At 34.7% G+C, this 15,542-nt stretch overlaps 1 long non-coding RNA gene across 1 annotated transcript in view; it reads right to left on the reverse strand.

Annotated features, from left to right (window-relative positions):
* The window catches only part of LOC141569541 (uncharacterized), a 742,180-nt gene that overhangs the window by 542,209 nt on the left and 184,429 nt on the right, over window positions 1–15,542 (reverse strand). The window contains exon 3 of the long non-coding RNA XR_012493260.1: window positions 1,506–1,601. This is a non-coding gene — a long non-coding RNA (uncharacterized LOC141569541). The remainder of the gene's footprint in view (window positions 1–1,505; window positions 1,602–15,542) is intronic.

Genomic DNA, 15,542 nt, shown 5'->3' on the forward strand with positions numbered 1-15,542 from the left:
TAAAAAATTTCCCAGGTGATGACAAGTTTCTAATACACATTGTGAATACGAAAATTCACCATTGGTGAAATTCCTAAGGTAACCTGCCACTGTATTTCTCCTATGCCAGTAGTTATGGAGATTTTCCCTATTAACACCTTTTCTTAAGAGAATAATTGCTTTAGTAAACAGCCTTGAAACAGATTGAACCTTTCAGTTAGTCCGAATTTAATCACTACACAAAATGCAAAAAACAATATTGGCTCATGCAATGATTAATAAATGATAATGTCCTTAGCAGACAGGATAAATTATGTTTAAACTACCCTTTTTCCTTTAAGAAAATTTCCTTTTTCTATGACTCAATTCACATGTGGCTTCTGAGATAGGGTACTGAAGGCACAGTCTGTTACTGATGTACTACAGAATCCAATAGCCCCACCCAAAAGCAAAGCTGAAATGCCCATAATGCGTAGGAATAAAACAGATTCTCATCTTATGTGAGCATTTCCCAGTAATGAGATAGCTTTTGGGATAATCTAACTGACCAGGGGAGCCAATCCAGACAGCCCTTAATCAGTAATGACAAATTGAAGACCCTTAAAAGTAAAATAAGCTATGTTTTTCCAGTGCTTGCCATATTAGATTTTAGCTATGCCCTAGAGTTATAAAATTGCATTTTCATCAATCCATTCTCCATGCAACTAAAATCACTTATCTAGGCTAAGGATTCAATGGCATATTTTTTAAACCAAAATGTTAGAACTAGAGTCATCAGACAGCATAAATTCGTCCACGGCAGTATCCAAATTCTGCTGGCCCTCACAGTCAATTTGAAAATTTTCCTTTAATTTTCCCACTGTCACTAATCCTCTTTGTTCTCAAATTCTTCCCTGCCCTAATCAGTTGATATACTGTATACAGTTCTGCATGAACTAAATTTCGATAACAGAAAGCTTATTTCAAATGCACTTAAAATAAGTTAGTGTTTTCTGTGATGAATTCTATGTAAAGAAATAAATCCTTCCTTATGAATAATCATTTCCAAAACCCTTCTAACATATATTTTGCAAGTTCTATATTCATATATTTCATAATTTTAATGCAGAATTTATCTGTATTTTTACTTGATGCTTGACGCTAAGTATCTCTTTTGTTTAATTCAACAAAAGTAAACTAACATCCATGGTATGGGGAAGTACCTGGGGCTAGCAAGAGCAAAGGTGGCTATCTGCAGGATGGCTGTAAGGTCAAGGGGGGAGGTCCATTACCTAAAACCCAGGAAGATGAGCAGTTGTACAGAAAGGCCATCCTGCTTCCTTTAACACAGTAATAAAGTCACTCCCCCCCGCCCCGCCAGAGGCCAAACCCAGTCCCAGTTGATGATGTCCATAGGGTCAGACTCCTAGAGCACAGGGTGGAGAAAGGTGGAGATGGAACCTGCGGGGCTATAAATGAACACCAAGCACAGTGGAAGGTATGGGGACCATATAGGGAACAGGGGAATTAAAGGAAAATTCACTTACTGAATGTTGAGGCCACTAATCTTCTCCCCACCATCGGCTCCAGAATGTCAGCAGCCAGGCTTTGATGTTCCAGGCAGAGGATCACATGGTTCCTCTCTGGAAAATGAAAATGAAATGAAAAGCTCGATTCAAATTTGGGAAGATAAAATTGAGAAAATTTTCCCCCATATAAAGCAAAACACAGATATGAAAAAATGAGAAAAAAAGACAGAAAAAGTAGAGAATCAAGCCAAGAGTTTCAGTATTCAACATGACTAACAGTAAAAGAGTTCCAGAAAGAGAGAAGAGGGGAAAAATGGAGGAGAGAAAATAATAAAAAAATGAAATTCAGGAGAACTTTCCAGATGGATTTCCAGATTTTCACCAACTGCCCAGCACAACAGAATAAAGCACGTCCTCACCAAAAGAATATCACCATGGAGTTTAAGAATACTGGGACAGGGGCCGGCCCGGTGGCTCAGGCGATTAGAGCTCTGTGCTCCTAACTCCGAAGGCTGCTGGTTCGATTCCCACATGGGCCAGTGGGCTCTCAACCACAAGGTTGCCAGTTCAACTCCTCGAGTCCCGCAAGGGATGGTGGGCTCTGCCCCCTGCAACTAAGATTGAACACGGCACCTTGAGCTGAGCTGAGCTGCTGCTCAGCTCCGGGATGGCTCAGAGAGCGCATTTCCCTTTAAGAAAAAAAAAAAAGAATACTGGGACAAAGTGAATATACTATAAGTTTTCCAAGAGAGAGGAAATAAACAGGTTACATACAAAGGATAAAAAATTAGACTATTTCTGACTTTTAACAGCAAAACAAGAAGCCAGAAGGCAATGGAGCAATGCCTCCAAACGTTTGGGGGAACGTGATATTCAATGTATAATTCTGTGTTCAGCCAAATTATCAATCAAATAAAAACCTTTTCAGGCATGCAAGATCTCAAAATTTCATCTCCTAGCATCCCTTTCTCATTTAGCTACCAAAATATGGGTGGTACCAAAATGGAGGATGTAAACCAGAATAAAGGAGGAAACAGAATGCAGGAAACATGGATCTCAGAGACAAAGGTATTGCAGAATGACTCATGCACCAGACATGGAAAGTAACCATTCCAATTTGGAACTTAACAAAATGTCTTTGAATGGACTAGGGAAGATTCAGATAATTTGATAACAGAACTGAATTAGTGACAAGTGCATGAAAAACTATTAAAAGGGTGGGTGAAGGTAAAGGGGTGGAGGTAGAGATTCAAATTTCCAGGTATAAAACAAATAAGTCATGGGGACATAGTGTACAGCATAAGGAATACAGTTAATAATATTGTGATCATGTGGTACAGTGTCAGATGGTATCTAGACTTATGGTGATCACTTCTTTAGGTATATAAATGTTGAATAACTATAGTGCACCCCTGAAACTAATATTTTATGTTAGCTATATTTTAATAAAAATCTGGAAAAAAAACTAACCATAACACAAGGCAACTCTTAACTTCAAAGAAAAACATTTTTGCAAGACATAGAAAGAAGAATCACATTATGTAGTTTAGTTATGAATAGTGTTTATACAGTTATAATAATGTAAACACTGAAGATTGTAATAATCAACACTATGCTATAACTATATTGGGAGGACACAGTGACAGGAAGTCTGAATGCATATGGATGAAGAGAAAAGAAAACTAAAATTTCATTTTCCTCTCTGGAATGTCAATCAGTAATATGCAAATCTGGGAAATCAAGAAGTAGAAATAAAAACATGCAATTAAAGAAATAGAGATAAATACACAAAAATACAGCTAACAGATTACTGCATTTTTATGTAGTAATTTCTACTGGTAATGTGGAAATGTATTTCTTTCTGCATTCAAAACTTCAATAAAAATTTTTAAGTAAATTAAAAATGTAAACATAACTTTCAAAATGTAAAGGTTAAATACTATAAAGAATGTGTTTCTCTCATTTTTGAGGTATAATATCTCATAAATTATGTATGCAACTCATATTTCTTTTCATTATTTTAATGTGTTTACCTGCAAAGGGAAATGTTTGTTATTCTTATTGTTTCAAAAAACATAACTGAAGTCTGTTAGTCTCAGAGTAAATGAAACCTCCTGTTATTCTGTTTAATAAAACATGAATAACGTACCTAGACACATCTTTGAGAATTTCTATAATTTCTATCATATTGGTTAATCCCTACACCTTGCTTATATTATCATGATTGAAACCCCTTTTGAAAATAGGTATCACCCCTACTGAAATATTGTAATATTGAAATAAGTGAAACTCCTCGCTATATAATAGAGGGAAATTATAAATTTTATTTTCTATGAGTAATATTCTTTGTCAAGACTCTAATGATCAGGTTCTAATAAGGACATTTTCTAGGACAATTTGAAGATTGTACTTTGGAACTCTTAATTAAGTTCTGTTGTTTCAACATACCTACATGACAGCACATCAACAATGTGATTTTTCTCCTCCGCTTTGTACAATACCTTTTAAAAGCTACGAGGAAAAATTTATCTTACCCATTTCAACATTCACCTAACTAGGAAAATAAAGTGGGTGATGGCTGCATATTGTGTTTAGTGAGTGGATGTAAAATTAAAACTATGCTAAGAAAATATAAAGATTTAATTTAATTCGTTTGCATCATAAAATTCCTAATTTTTCCAATGCAAAATAGTAGTATCAGGCTCATTGATGCACAATTAATTCTGCAACACGGCTGCAAAATAAGCGCTATTACTATGATACCTATTTTGCAGATAATGAAACTGAGACATGGCAAAGTGAAGAAATTTACTCCATTAGGAAATTGTAGATCTAGAATGTGGACCAAAATATCTTCAAGTAGAGTCCATCCTTTTAGTCACTATTTTAAAATGTTTCATATTTAAGTCTAACTGATGATAATATTCAAATGGATTCTATTTGTGTGTTAAATTATACAATCAGTTGATTTTGTCCCTCATTTATTTATTTCTTTTTCAATACATTATTTCTAATATTGATGATCCACAACAACAAAAAAAACCCTCCATGAAATATTTAAAGAAGAATTAATATCAATCCTTCTCAAACTCTTCCAAAGAACTGAAGAGGAAGGAACCTTCTCATACTCATTTCATGAGGCTAGCATCCCTGATACTAAAGCCAGATCAAGACACTACAAGAAAACTACAGGTCAATATCTCTGATGAACATAGATGCAAAAATCCTGTACAAAATAATATCAAACTGAATTCAACAGTACATTAAATGATCATTTATCCCTGGGATACAAGGATGGTTCAACATATATAAATAAATTAACATGCTATACCACATTAACAAAATAAAGAATAAAAATCAACTGATCATCTCAATAGATGCAGAAAAAGCAATTGACATAATTAAACATCCTTTCATGAAAAATCTCTCAACAAATTAGGTAAAGAAAGAATGTAGTTCAACCTAATAAAGTTCATATATGACAAACCTACAACTAACATCATACTCAATGGTAAAAGGTTGAAAGGTTTTCTTTTAAGATCAGGAATAAGACAAGATACCCACTCTTGCCACTTCTATTCAACATAGTACTGGAAGTCCTGGTCAGAGCAATTACCATGTTTCCACGAAAATAAGACCTAGCCAGACAATCAGCTCTAACGCATCTTTTGGAGCAAATATTAATATAAGACTTGGTATTTATATTATATTATATTATATTATATTATATTATATTATATTATATTATATTATATTATATTATATTATACCTGGTCTTGTATTATAGTAAAATAAGACTGGATCTTATATTAATTTTTGCTCCAAAAGACACATTAAAGCTGATTGTCTGGCTAGGTCTTATCTTCAGGGAAACACGGTAGGAAAGAAAAAAATAAAATTTTTTTGAGAAATCTCCATACTGCCTTCCATAGCAGCTGCACCAATCTGCATTCCCACCAACAGTGTATGAGGGGTGCTTTTTCTCCACAGCCTATCCAACACTTGTTACTATTTGTCTTGTTGATGATAGCCATTCTGACTGGGGTGAGGTGCTATCTCATTGTGGTTTTTATTTGCATTTCTCTAATGATTAGTAATAGAATTATCATATGACCCAGCAATCCTTCTCTTGGGTATATACCCAAAAAATCTGAAAACATTTATCTGTAAAGATATACGTGCTCCAATGTTCATTGCAGCTTTATTTATGGTGGCCAAGACATGGAAACAAGCAAAATGCCCTTCAATAGATGACTGGATAAAGAAGTTGTGGTATATATACACAATGGAATGCTATTCTGCCATAAGAAAAGATGAAATAATGCCATTTGCAATAACATGGAGATTACAATGCTAAGCAAAATAAATCAGACAGAAAAAGTCAAGAACCAGATGATTTCACTGATACGTGGTATATAAAACTGAAAACAACAAAGGAATAAGACAAACAAAGAAACAAAAACTCATAGACACGGTCAACAGTTTAGTGGTTACCAGAGGGTAGGGGGTCAGGAGGTGGTAGATTAGGGTAAAAGGTTTGGTGATGGAAGGAAAACTGACTCTGGGTGGTGAACACACAATGTGATATATAGATGATGTATTACAGAATTGTACACCTGAAACCAATGTAACTTTACTAACACTTGTCACCTCAATAATCTTCAATTAAAAAAAGAATAAAGCACAAAAATTTCCTAAAATTAAAAAAAGAAAAAGCATCTAAATTAGAAAGACAGAAAATTGTCTCTGTTTGAAGATGACGTTATTTTATATACATAAAATTCTAAAGACTCCACCAAAAAAAATGTTTTAAGTAATAAACAAATGTACTAATGTTGTAGGATACAATACTAATTTACAAAAATCAGTTGTGTTCTTGCACACTAACAATGAACTATCAAAAAAAAAGACATTAAGAAAAGGACCCCATTTATAATAGCGTCAAAAAAAATAAAATAAGAATAAACTTAAACTTAAAGAAAGTGAAAGATCTGTACACTGAAAATACAGAACAGTGATGAAAGACAATGAAAAAGACACACACAAAAAAGGGAAGACATCTGTCTTCATGAACTAGAACAATAAATGTTAAAATGTTCATTCCACCTGAAGTGATCTATAAATTCAATGCAAAACCTACCAAATTCCAATGTCATTTTTCAAAGAAATAGATAAAACAATCTTAAAACCAAAAGCAACAAAAGAACAAGACAAACAAATGAGAAACAGAAACTCATAGACACAGACAATGGTTTGGTGGTTGCCTGAGGGTAAGGGGGGTGGGGGGTGGGGGGTGGGAGATGAGGGTAAGGGGGATCGAATATATGGTGATGGAAGGAGAACTGACTCTGGGTGATGAACACACAATGGGATTTATAGATGATGTAATACAGAATTGTACACCTGAAATCTATGTAATTTTGCTGACAATTGTCACCTCAATAAATTTAATAAAATAAAATAAAAAATTTGTATGGAACCAGAAAAGAACCCAAATAGCCAAACAAATCCTGAGAAATAAGAACAAGGCTAGAAGCATCACACTTCTTGACTTCAAACTATATTACAAAGCTGCAGCAATCAAAACAATATGGTAGTGGTACTGGCATTAAAGACAGACACACAGACAGTGGAACAAAATAGAAAGCCCAGAAATAAACCCAAGGCTACATAGTCAATTAATCTATGACAAAAGAGGCAAGACTATACAATGAGGTAAAGAAAGTCTTTCAATAACTGGTGCTGGGAAAATTGGACAGATACATCCAAAAAAATGAAACTGGACAGCTTTCTTATGCCATATATGAGAAAAAAATCAAAATGGATTAAAAACTTAAATATAAGACCTAGAACCATAAAACTCCTAGAAGAAAACATAGGTAATAAACTCTCTGATACTGTTCTTAGTAATATTTTTTCTGATATATCTCCTTGGGCAAGGGAAACAAAAGAAAGAATAAGCAAATGGGACTACATCAAACTAAAAAGTTTTTGAACAGCAAAGGAAACCATCAACAAAATGAAAAGACAACCTACTGAATGGGACAACATATTCGTCAATGATACATCTAATAAGGGGTTAACATCCAAATTTTGTAAAGAATTGAAACACCCAAAATCAAACAATCCAATTTAAAAATGGGCAGACGATCTGAATAGACATTTCTCCAAAGATGACATGCAGATGGCTAGTAGACATGTAAAGATGTTCAACATCATTAATCATCAGAGAAATGCAAATTAGAATGACAATGCAATACCACCTCACACCTGTCAGAATGGCTATCATCAATAAATCAACAAACAACAAGTGTTGGCAAGGATGTGGACAAAAGGGAACCCTCATGCACTGTTGGTGGAATTACAAATTGGTACATCCGCTATGGAAAACAGTATGGAAGTTCCTCAAAAAATTAAAAATAGAGCTACCTTATACCCAGCAATTCCACTTCTGGGTATTTATCCAAAGAAATCCAAAACACTAATTTGAAAAGATATATGCACCCCTATGTTCACTGCAGCACTATTTACAATAGCCAAGATATGGATGCAACCGAAATGCCCATCTACAGATGACTGGATAAAAAAAAGATGTGGTACATATATACAATCGAATATTAGCCATAAAAAAAATGAAATATTACCATTTGCAACAACATGGATGGACCTAGAGGGTATTAGGCTAAGCGAAATAAGTCAAACAGAAAGAGACAAATACCATATGATTTCACTTATATGTGGAATCTAAAGAACAAAAGAAACAACAACAACAAAACAGACTTATAGATACAGAGAACAAACAGATGGTTACCAGGAACCTCCATACATGGGAGGGAGGTTTGGGGACTAGGTGAAAAAGGAGAAGGGATTAAGAAATATATTTTGGTAGTTACAAAATAGTCATGGGGATGTAAAGTACAACATAGGGAATATAGTCAATGATGTGGTAATAACTGTGCATAGTGCCAGGTGGGTACTAGACTAATCAAGGGGATCACTTCATAAATTATATAAATGTCTTATCAATATGCTGTACACCTGGAATTAATATAAAATAATATTGACTGTTAACTCGAATTGAAAAATTAAAATTAAAACAAAACTACACTAGTGGCATAAAAACAGATTTATAGACCAATGGACCAGAATTGAGAGCCCAGAAATAAACCCATGCAAACATGGTCAACTAATTTTCAACAATGCACCAAGAATACACAATAGGGACAGGATAGTCTCTTCAATATATGGTTTTGGGAAAACTGGATACCCACATGTAAAAAATGAAACTGGACCCTTATCTTACACCATAGACAAAAATCAACTCAAAATAGATTGAAGACTTACATGTAAGAGCTGAAACTGCAAAACTAGAAGAAAACATAAAGGGTAAGATCCTTGACATTAGTGTTGTAAATTATTTTTTTGATATGACACCAAAGGCACAAGAAATAAAAGCACATGTCAACAAGTGTGACTACAGAAATCTGAAAAAAAAAAAATTCTACACAGCAAAAGAAACAGTCAGCAAAATGAAAATGCAACCTGCAGAATGAGTGAAAATATTTGTAAAATATCTATCTGATAAGGGGTTAATACCCAAATTACATAAGGAACTCATACAACTCAATAGCAAATAAACAAACAATATAATTAAAAAATGATCAGAAGACTTGAATAGACACTTTTCCAAAGAAGACAAACAAATGGCCAATAGGTACATGAAAAGGTACTCAACATCATCAATCAGGAGGGAAATGCAAATCAAAACCACAATTAATATCACCTCACACCTGTTAGAATGGTTATCATCAAAAAGACAAGAAATAAGTGTTGGCAAGGACAGGGAACAAAGGGGACCTATATGCACCTTGGTAGGAATATAAATTAGTACAGCCTGTATGGAAATCAGTATGGAGATTCCACAAAAAATTTAAAAATAGAACTATCATATGATCCAGCAATCATACTTCTCGGTATAAATCCAAAGGAAATAAAATCACTATCTCGAAGAGATATCTGCACTCCCATGTACATTTCAACATTACAGTAGCCAAGATATGAAAACAACTTAAGTGTCCATTGACAGATGCATAAAGGAAATGAGATATACCTTAATATCTATCTCTCTAGATATAAATATCAATGGAATATTAGTCAGCCTTTAAAATGAAGGAAATCCTCACATTTGCGACAACATGCATGGACCTAGAGGACATTATGCTAAGTGAAATAAGGCAGACAGAAAGACAAATATCTCATGATCTCACAGATATGTGGAATATATACTTTTAAAAAGTTGAACTCATAGTAACAGAGTATAATGGTGGCTGGGGGAGGGGAGGCATTGATTAAAGGATACAAACTTTCAGTTATAAGATGTATAAATTCTTGGGATCTAATGTACAGTATAGTGACTAGTTAATAATAAATTGTATACTAGAAATTTTCTAAGAGAGATCGAGATCTCAAGTATTCTCACCACATAAACGTAAAAATGGTAACCATGTGAAGTGATAGATATGTTAATTTATTTGACTATGTAATAATTTCACAATGTATGCATGAATCAAAACATCATGTTCTACATCTTAAATATATACAATTTTTGTTTCTCAATCATACCTTAATAAAGCTGGAAAAAACAGGGGGAAAAAACACTAAATTTAAATATACTACCAAACATGAATTCCCACCAAAATAATAATTTCTGGTTTCCTGTAAATACACTTTGTTTGTTTGACTCATTACTTTGTGGATGTTTTGACCCATTTGGGGATAAAATAATTCCCTGGCCACCTTATCCACACAGTATTCACACCTATCCCATGGTATTCTACCTCCTTACCTGGTTTCACTTTTCTCCATAGTACTTAACATTACCTAACAGTACTTGAATGAATATAGTATGTTATATACTATATTCATTTGTTTATATCATTTTGCTTCAAATATAAATTCCTTGAGAACAGTGACTTTGTCTTGTTTTCCATAACCCTGTAGCTAGAACACTGCCTAGCACATAGGAGGCCTCAATTAATATTTGTTGAATGAATGAAAATAGATTAAACGATAAATTGTTTTTCACTTGTAAAGAGATATCATAGAAACCAGGAAGATAGATGCTCTAAATAGCTAAGCATTATATTTCATATAGTTAAATTCTTGGTGATCAATAATTTTATCTCCACTCATCTTTATAATTAGCTTTAAAAAGTATTACTTTGATTCTATTTGTAATTTTATCTCACTCCAATGTCATTATATCCCTAAGAAATAAATTTCTACTCAAAATCTGACTCTAGAGCAGAAGCTGCTCTTTACAAAAATTCACTGACAAAATTATCTAAATGATAGATACAACTGCTCAATGATTATTTTTGTTTCTAATTCATTTCACTTCTGTCTTTTAAAAATAAGGATAGACATGTAGACTGAGAACTGTTGAAAAGATGTTGTTTCCTTCCTTTATATAACTTAAAACCTCTTTATTATATTCCCGACATTTTTATCACTCATGTGCTTTGCTCCAAGCATTTTGGTAAGAGGCACTTCATGAATAAAATGTAGCAGTGTCTGTAAAATTTGTAAGAAGTATATACCTCAGGCATACTTGAAATGGAGCACATTTCTGACACTTCACACCAATAATAATTCATACTCTAGGGGGCTCTTTTCAATCTTATATATCAGGTAGCTAGAAAACCTCTACAGACAGGATGGGTAAATTTCCCAAGACTATGTGCCATGTTTCCAAAAGAAGTGGGCTAGAGCTACCTCCCCATGCATGACATTTTCAAAAGTTCACATCAACTGATGACCCCTCAAGCAAAAACTTGGTATTCATTAGTGATGCTGAAACATTGCCCAAGAATTCTCACACTCTATATATGAACACATATCCCTCAGTCACATTACTAGCAGTGCCCAAGGGAGGAGAATTGCCTGGCTTATTAAGTTATTCCTATTTTTTGATCATCTGCTAAAGGATAACAATACAAATTTGCAAAATAAATTATCGTTGCAGGAAATGTGTTTCTTAATGTGAATAAAAGCATGACGTTATCATCCACGTCGAATTGAACATTAATTGGGCCAAAATGAGTACATGGAGTATTTCTTAAACATCTCCCCCCATGCCTAATGATTTTTCTAAAGCTCCATGTTTTCTGTTATCTTAATTCACGGTTCAAAACTGACCTCCAAAGCATCAAAACTATTATTCTACATATCGAAACATAGTTGCTTTTGCTGAAGACATTGATAACATCCTAGGTACAGAAACTATCTTCAGTTATTTTCAGTCTTATCTTGCTTGAATACTCTCTCTAGCATTGGAAGCTACTGAGTCATTTCTTTAGCTTGCTCAAAAAAACAATTGTGCACTGACTTCATGTCTGGCAGTGGGAATACAATAATTATTTTTTTAAAGTCTCTAAGCTCAAGGGAGTTTAGAATCTAGTGGCAAAAAAAAGTAGTTACCACATAATTATAATGCAGAGTGGTAATGTCACAAAATAGTAAGAAAATTTTACAGTAATGGGGGGCTCTAGTCCCAGACTTTGGAGGTTAGGAAAGACTCCTACCGGAGGTATCATTCAAACTGAGTCTGGAAGAATTAGTCATGTCATCTAGGGAAGGGACTTGGGGAAAAGGAATTGCAGAAAAGATGTGGTGTCAGATGGGTACTAGATTTATCAGGGTGATCACTTCATAAGCTATGTCAATGTCTAATACACTATGTTGTATATCTGAAACTAATATAATGTTGTATGTCAACTGTAATTGAAAAGTAAAACGATTATTAAAAGAATAATAGAGATTGGGTAACTTTCAGTAACTTAGGATGGCTAGAGCTTAGAGTAGTATCAGGAGCAAATCAATAAGCAAAAGGGATGGAGGTCTTAGCACATTTGTCATGCTACGGAGTTTGGGATTCATTTGCTGAGGAACGGAGAGAATTGAATGCTTTCAGCAGAGGAACATGATCAGTGTGATTGCCTTATGGAGAATTGATCAAAAATAGGTCAAAATAGGAGATAGAGGGAAAAGTTTGGAGGCCTTCAATGATGGATTCAATGAGGGTAGTGGCAGTAAAGAATAAAGAGAAGTGGGTGGCTGCATTTAATAGCTATTTGGGATGTACATGCTATAGTTTTCAGTGTTTTTCAGTGGTTTGTTGGATATGAGCAGTAATGGAGAGGGACAAGTTAAGGATGACCCTCAAGTTAATTCATAGAAACCCTCATGGTCAAGCTGAGTTGACCAAAAGGTGGTTGGATATATAAGTCTGGAGCTCAGCAGAAAGAAATGACTTGAAAAGTAGGACTATTCTCGTTTCCAACCTACCTGTCTGCTACTGCTTTTCTGAACTTATTTGGCACATAGCAATACATCATATTTCCCATGCCTTCATCCTCAGACATACTCTGTTTTGCTCCACACACTCTCTTCTGGTGATTTCACGTATGCACTCAGTTTTAACTACAAACTATGTCTTTGGATTCCTTACAGAAACAATGTACTAGGGAGGTGATCCTGGAAAACATCAATAGAGGAGTATAAAAAGGAGATAGGGAAAGGAAAGTAGCTAACAAAGGGTGAATTTTCAAACAAGTTACCACTGGGGGTAAATGGATCTAAAGTCCACTGGGGAACTCTGGGAAACTGTAGATTTGCCTCAGAGATATCTAACCTGAGAGGTGAGGGACCTTAGGTATTTATGCACCAATTCCTATCAGTCATTGGTCAAAGGCTACTGGACTGGCTCTTCTACCTTGATAGGAATATGGGTACATGGGTAGAGCAGGCTCTGGACACTAGGAAAAAATCTTCAGTCATAAATATACAATTGGAAGTCTGCACTACAACGTTAAGGCCCAAGGACGTGTGGGCAGGACACCTACAGAATCTGGTTCAACATATGTACAATGATTCCCAAATCGATAACTTGAATAGAAGGACAATATTCAGAACTTCAGTTCCATTGTAAAGCCATAAATTGTCATTTAAAATCAGCTGTTGATCACAGAGATCGAGAGAAGAGAACTAAGGGCCAAGATATGGTACCAAACAAATACAAGAGAACCAAAGACGGTGAAAACAAAGATTAAGCACTCAAAGTGCAGTAGATGGTTAGGGCTTTGCTACGCAAAGGGAGTTCTGAGAACCAGTATCATTAGCATCTCTTGAGAAAATGTTAGAAATGCAGACCAACTGCATAAGAATCCACAGTACTTAGATCCCCAGTTATTATGTGTACACATTAAATTTTGAGAAAGGCTTTTCTCTCTCCCTTAAAGCTTGGATCACTACAGTGAAGGCTTTTTTATGCACTCCTAGCGTATATCTGGGTGGGCATCCATATTCATTGCCTGCATTTCTTAATCCTTTTAAATAGCCCCTAGATCTACCAAACTATCTATGCCAAAAATCCAGAGTCCTCTCTATTACCCCCCATTAACTATTTTTATGACTCTCTGCCAATGGCATAGATCAAGTCTGTATCCTTTCCAAAAGATTATTGAAATACCCTTTTCATTGGTCTTATTGATTTCTGGGCCTTTCTGGTCCAATTTGTTCTCCAAAATGACACAGAGAAAATTTTAAAGTACAATTTCCCATACCATTCCCTCACTTAAATAATACAGAGGTTGCACATCAACTTCAAGACAACACCCTAACTATTCAGTCTATCATCATGAGATTGTCCAGAATCGGATACTGACTTACCTTCTTGCAAATATACTGCCTAATATAGTTACTGTAATTTGAGCATTAAATTTAGTGCTGAACTTCCTGTCAATCAAGGTATGAAGGACATGAGGGTTAAACAATTTTTATCTTTAGAGTTTGGTGCTTGCAAAATTTCCTTTTCTGCCCTAGATTTAACAGCAGGTGTTCCATAAAAGGCCTGCTCCGTCCAAGTATGATGCCGCATGGGTTATTTCCAGGTACTAGCCCATAACCCACTTTAAGCATTGGACTCTTCGGTTATGTTCAAGACTTTCCCTGAATTCTCAGATGCCCTTTACCTGGGATATCTTGAACACTGAGGTCATAGATCTGTCTTGTTGCCTACCACACCTAACTCCAGCTAGGGGAACTTCACCCTAGGCAAGAGTCATGAGAATCCTTCCCAGAAATGCAGGCAAATCAGGCAACCATCATTTTATGACAGATTTTTTTAAAGGGATAAATATATTACTGGTATTCAATTTGAATGACTTTATCACCAGGGCCATAATATAAAGGGAATCAAACAACATTATGAACAATGTCTTTCAGAGTATTTTGCAATAATAAAGATATGTTCATATTTTAATTTTATGAATGGTAGATAAATGTTAAGGATGTGATCCATTTGCAATCTCAAACAAAACCAACTGGACTTGGAATCAGAAGGTGTGGTTTGTATCCCAGATTGCAATTTGTTGCCAATGGGAACTGAAGCCAGTCAGCCAGTCAGTCTACTTATGTCAGTTTCTTCACATGTAAATGTGAATACTGCTACTTGGTTGAAATGTTGGTATGAGAATTGAATTAGGCATCAGATGTGAAAACATCTAAAATAGTACCCAACAAACAATAAGCAAAAAATAAATATTAGTGTCCTATTTGTAGTCCTCAAACATCAACTATCCATCAGCTAGAGTATTTTTCAGGGCTAGAAATTAATTCCCATAATAAACTCACTATTTAGCAAAACAGACAAAAAGCACAGGGCTCTGCAATTTCTAGAACTATTGATATGGCTAATATGAAATTGCTCCTGCAAAACCACCTAGCAATGCTCATCAAAAATAAAACATTTCTATATACTAACAACAAAATCTGAAAAAATATAAAGAAAACAATCCCATTCACAATAGCATAAAAATTTAGGAATAAATTTAACCAAGAAAGTAAAAGATCTGTATAATGAAAACTGCAAGGCTTTGATGAAAGAAACTGAAGAAGATACAAACAAATAGAAAGATATCCCATGTTCATGGATCAGAAGAATATTGTTAAAATATCCCTACAACCTAAAGCCATCTATAGATTCAACACAATGCC

This window comes from Rhinolophus sinicus, chromosome X (genome assembly GCF_036562045.2).
Source record: "Rhinolophus sinicus isolate RSC01 chromosome X, ASM3656204v1, whole genome shotgun sequence".
NCBI classification, from domain to species: Eukaryota; Metazoa; Chordata; class Mammalia; order Chiroptera; family Rhinolophidae; genus Rhinolophus; species Rhinolophus sinicus.